Raw genomic sequence first — 6051 nt, 5'->3', positions numbered from 1 at the left:
AGCAGCCTATCTCTTATCGAAGCCTATTTTTCAGCATGTTGGGAAGCGAAGTTCTGAAAAGGGATTGTGGCCTGAGTCCTGAAGTAGTTTTAGGGAGGCATGACTGCAGATCTGCTTCCTGCATAGGAAGGTAAAGATTCTGGGGTCTTCCTTGTGTTCAGTCTTACTGTCTTTTGGCTGAAGTAGTGCAATGTGAGCAAAAATCAAAAGTGTGCTAGTACTGTAGTGTGCCTTCCTTCTGTAATCCGGTTAGTACTGAATTCTGAAGTGACTCCCTCTACGCAGACACAGGCTGACTTTATTTTGTAGATATGACGTGCAAACTGGTCTCTTAGAAGAGCAAAGAAAACAGACCCTGTCCACTACGATTGCCAGTGAAAAGCTAATTCTTTTCTGTTGTTGAGGGTTGGATCAGACTCACTCAGTAGTAGAGCTGGCTGGGAATTTTTTGACAAAACATTTATATTGTCAGGAAATGCTGATTGATTGAAACTGAAACTTTTCAAGGAAACATCTGCTTTGATGAAACTTTCATCAGGAAGGTTTCTCAGGATTGAACTGAGAGAGAGTGAGTCTGATACCCCACAGCTAATTAGCCAGCACCTCAGTAGTTAGGGCACCTGGAATGTGGGAGACCCAGTTTCAGATCCCCGCTCTACCTGATTTGGAATAAGGACTTGAATGTGGGTCTCCCATATCCTAGGTGAGCTCCCTAACCACTGGGCTGTTGCCTATTCTGGGGAGGGTGGCGTGGGCGTGGTACTGTATGAGTATGTGTGTCTCCCATGTTTTGTGTGAAAAATTTCCAGAGGTTTGTTTCGTTCCAGGGTAGAACAAAACCAAACTTTGAAAACTCCAATTATTATTATTATTTATTATTTTTGCAAAATGGAATTCTTGTTTTCTGACCAGCCCTATGCAACAATGTGGAAGCTTTATTTGAATCTTTTGGGTTTGCCAAATTAGAGCTGGGGTACTTCAGGAATTGCTAGTTTTGCTCATGTGTTTTCCTGCTTCTGGCATTACACTCGCATGAAAGCTGCTTACTATTATTTATCAAACTTGAGATCCCATTATGCTATATGTTCTACAGACACCCAGCAAGAGCAAGTCTCTTCCTTGAAGAGTTTGCAAATCTAAGTAGATGAGACAAAAGATAGAAGAAAAGAAGTATTGTTCTCCTTTTGCAGGTGGTGAACCAAGTCATAGAGGTTCAGTGACTGGCCCAAGGTCACAGAGGAAGTCTGTGTTGCCAAGCCAGGAAATGAACGCATAACTCAGTCCAGGGCCTTAATCACAAGACCATCCTTCATCCTAGCAACAACAAATGTTTTTTTAAAGTTAACCAAACTTTAGTAAAAATGTTCAGTTTTAATTTGGGTGAAGGTTCGCAATTTTTTTCAGCTGCATCACTTCAATCCCAATTCTAATATTTTCTTCTTCTTTTAAAAGCCCATTCTACTTTGTAGAGTGTACCAATATTTGTAGATACTAGGACACCCATCCTACTTGTTTCTAGACTTCATGGACCAAATTCTGCTCTCTTCCTTCTGTTAATCTCTGCTGAAGTCTGTAGGCAGAATTTGGTCCCATTATACAGATCCAGGGGAAATTAGAACAAAGTAGAATGCTATTTATCTGTACCTCCTCACTAAATACAGCAAAGACACGATCAAGGTTAATAAATCACGCTGGAAAAGTGCATATGTTATGTGAGTCATCCAGTTGGATAGACTATATTAGGGTTACCATTCGTCCAGATTCCCCCGGACATGTCCGGCTTTTTGAGCTAAAAATAGCGTCTGGGGGGAATTTGTAAATGTCCGGACTTCCCCCCCCCCCCCCCCCCCCATGCAGAGCGCGTGCGGCTAACAGGGCAGCCGGCCAGATGGTGCCACTTACATGGGGCTCCAACAGCCAGAGAGAGCCCCCCCTCCTCTCCCCTGCAGCAGAGATCACTCCCTCCCTCCCTCCCTGCATTCGCAGATCGCCTCCGGCAGTCTGGAGCTCCTCCTCCACTGCTGCCCAGCGTGCCCGGACGAACGGCTCAGGCCATTCCTGAGCAAGCTCACAGAGACATTAGGTGAAGGCCAACAACAAGGGGGCCAGGGGGTCAGAGAAGGGACAGGGAGGTTCTGGAGGGGGCAGTCAAGAGACGGGGGGGGGGGGGTCGGGAGTTCGGGGGGGGCTTTCTGGGGGAGGGTGTGGATAAGGTTTTGGGCAGTCAGGGTACAGGTAGGGGGTAGGGTGCTGGGGGGCATTTGGGGGGGGTCTTAGGAGGGGGCAGTTAGGGGATAAGGAACTGGGAGGCTTAGGTAGGGGGTGGGGTTCTGGAGGGCAGTTAGGAGTAGGGGTCCCAGGAGGGGGCAGTCAGGGGACAAGGAGCGAGGGGGGGGGTTGGGAGTTCTGGGGGGGGCTGTCAGGGGGCAGGAGTGGGGAGAGGGATCGGAGCAGTCAATGGGACAGGGAGCAGAGGGGTTTAGATGGGTCGGGAGTTCTGGGGGGGGGGGCTGTCAGGGGGTGGAGAGTGGTTGGATGGGGCGTGGGAGTCCCAGGGGTCTGTCTGGGGGTGGGGGTGTGGATAAGAGTTGGGGCAGTCAGGGTACAGGTAGGGGGTAGAGTCCTAGGGGGCCAGTTAGGATGGGGGGAGGGTCTCAGGAGGGGGCAGTCAGGGGACAAGGAGCAGGGGGAGGGTTGGGGGTTCTGAGGGGGGGAAGTGGGAGGGGCAGGGGCGGGGCTAGGGCAGGATGGGGCGGGGCTAGGGCGGGGCTCCTCCCGTCCTCTTTTTTGCTTGCTGAAATATGGTAACCCTAGACTATATTTATCACCATCATGCTTTGATATCCTCCATTTCGTCACATGGACAATGTGTTCTGTGTCACATTCACTTACACCGAAATCCTCGTCTGTCTGGATATGCTGTATACAGTGCATCTCTTACTCAATACAGCTTGACATTTCATTGAGACAGAACTGAGCTGTCTGGGGCAGGAAACTTCTCTAAGTAGTTTAGAGACAGTCAGTACACATAACGTCACATTCCTTTCCACCCATATATATATATGTATATACACACACACCTCAATTTCTGACCTTTGACCGAGTGGTTTATAACATTGTTAATAATCAACTATTAATGATTTGATGGTTTTTTCCTCTTCATATAGTCACTGTAATAATTTTTCTAGGTCTTAAATTTAGTATCCATTAGAAACAAACTGACATGAACAATGCTGGTGGCACTCATTGTGCTAAGAATTAGAGGCTCTAAAGCACAAAATAAAATCTGTTTCCCTTGGGAGTTAGTTACTGAAGTCTAAGCCGCTTTCTTAGCTTTGATTTTTATTGTGCCTTTTTAAAAAAAAATACATACTATAGAGGAAAGCATACTCTTGGTTTTTGCCTGTTTACTCTAGTAAGCTTTTATTTAAATTGTTATTAGTTGCTTAGTGATGTGCCGAAACTGGACATTTTTATTGAAACTGTACAGCACCTCCAAAATTTGGTGGTAAAATGAGACGTTGATCTGAAACATCTCTGATTTTGATTTGCAGAACCAAAATCTATCTGACTGGGAATTAGGATATGCAAAACCAATATGTGTTGGTCAGATGGGACGAAAGGTTAACTTATCTTTCAAGCCTTAAACTTGAGTGACTTGGATAAAATGGGACCTGGATTCAAACAAACGTCCATGTTTGTTTTTGAATCGAGAAACTTGGTGAAGAGTGGTTTTGCAGAACCAAATCATGGCTTCCTCAACGTTCTCCATTAAGTGTATGTTGGGGGCAATTTGGTCTTTGGATGTTTTGGTGTGAATGGCAGCACTTATACAGTTATTTGGAATACTTGTGTAATGTGACTTGATGGTCTTTCTGTCCTGTCTGGCTAGAAGTATACAACATAATGCCTTGCTCTGGGACAGTCACAGCAGTTGCTTCCTCTGTCAGTAGTTAATTGGCTTATGAGTTAGAGCTGAAGAAACTGTCACCCCAATAGCTTGAAACCACACACAACTCTCCTGCCTCTGGATTTTGTTATAAACTTTAACTTGAGACACCTTTCAGCAAAACTAGGGGATTTAAGACCCATGCAAAGCTGTACATTTTGTCTAAGCTTCTCTTTGAGTTCTTGGGTTTATCCAATTCAAAGAATCAGAGTAAAACTTTGGGTGGGACTGTACACAAAGTGAAAACGCAGAATATGTTTACATAGTATCTGCACCTCGGCCACATTTCATCCAGCTCCTCTCATCAACTTTTCTTATTCCTGGGACCACGCTAGCTTGGCAAACAGTTTCAGAGACAGTCTTTCAGAATACTTTATCCTGCCAAAGACGGCTGTGATACGGCCTGCGTATCACCTGCTGGGCATCCATAATAAAGGAATCTTGTTTGCAAGAGTTCTGCACCTTGCCGCCTTCTGCTGTGGCACGTGCATTATTTTATTCTTTTTCCTCTTCCCTCCCAATTCACTGTGCTGGAAAGAATCAGATCCCTGGTTGAACAGCTGCATGGAGTGACTAATGTGACTTTTCAGACCCGGAGCCTCCTCCCCCACCCCATTTTGATGCTAATATCTTTTGGCATCTTGAAAAAGCAGGATTAGTGCAGGTCATGTAGGCCAGGAGCCTCCGTTCACTGTCCCTCTCTGCTAAGCAACAGAGTTTGGCTTTCTCTTATTGTTTACTTACTGAATCTCTTAGTCTTCTGTTGCTTTGAATGCCTCCATTGTCTGGACATGCTGCCAGAAGCAGAGAGACTTTGGCTCTGTGTGCAGTGCATTATGTCCCCAGGAATCTAGCTAATAACTTAATAGCTTCTAGTCTCTACTGAGCTCACTCTGAAAAAGTGCTTTGTTATGAGTTGCAGAGCACACATGGAGAGAAGCTACTTATCTCCAGGCTGTCACATTACTACTTGTTCTCGAAATCAGGTGCCTTCACAGACTGAAGAGTGTGGCTTGAAAGAGAGTTTCTTTCCATATAGGATTTGACACAATGGAGAGAAAAGCAACAGCATCTGCACTTACAATGACGGCTCAGGGGCATGAAAGCTTTTCATAGACTCACGCACACGTGCTCTGCCAACCCACATGCCCAGCAGCCGGTGCAAATTAGCTGTACGACTTGGTCTCCCTTACCTCGTAATTGCTGAGAGGAATAGAAGCTGTGTGATACCTTACTGCATTGCCGCTCTGTTTATTTGGTCTCAGAATGTGACGTGCTTGCTAGAACTTACTGTGTGTTAACTACTATCCAGGTAGATAGAAGCACATTATTATGATGAAACTTGGGTGTGACGGTAACTTGCAATCAGGGATGAAAACCAGACATTTCCACCAACTGCCAGAGAGCAGCTATTCCAAGAGTGATTGTGTGGAGGAGGTGGGAAATTCAGATTTAAAATAATCAGAAGCTTTACCTTCTAGCTTTTCTACATACAGTGCAACTGAGAAGGCTTTGGGTGGTCAGTACAATTCTCCTCCCCCCCCCCCCCCCCCCCCCCCACCTCCCTTCAACTTTGATGGCATAGTGCTGACTGATTAAGGTGGGGGAGAGGGGAGTTGTTGTTTGTGAGGTAAGCGGCTTTGGTTCTCCGTGGCTGAGATGCCACCTTTTTTGGTTTTCATTTAATATAGAAAGAAGCTCAAGTTGTCAAACTCAGATCTGGACTTGGGACACCCAAAAATTTTAAAATGTTCAGTACAGTTCCTTCGCTGCTCAGGGGCTAGTTTGTGCACCCCTTATTTTTGTTCATGAACACCTATTTCCACAGGTAGTTCTACTGGCTTCAGTGGCACTACTGGTGTAGTAATTTACTACTGAACAAGAATGAAAGTAATGTAGTGGAATGTTGCCCTAAATGTTGACGGTCTACATTTTTCCCCTTGGTCACATATGCAGGGGTCTTATTGGACAAAGTGAATGCTCATCCAAGTATACTGCAGGCAGAATTTGGCCCTTCACAGATTTTTGCCACTATATAGCAAATAGGTTTTATAGAAAGTTCTAATTCATAAAACATTCACCAACAACTCTCCTCCCCCACC

This window comes from Emys orbicularis, chromosome 5, assembly GCF_028017835.1.
Source record: "Emys orbicularis isolate rEmyOrb1 chromosome 5, rEmyOrb1.hap1, whole genome shotgun sequence".
NCBI lineage: Eukaryota > Metazoa > Chordata > Testudines > Emydidae > Emys > Emys orbicularis.
Note: the sequence above shows the minus strand (reverse complement) of the source record.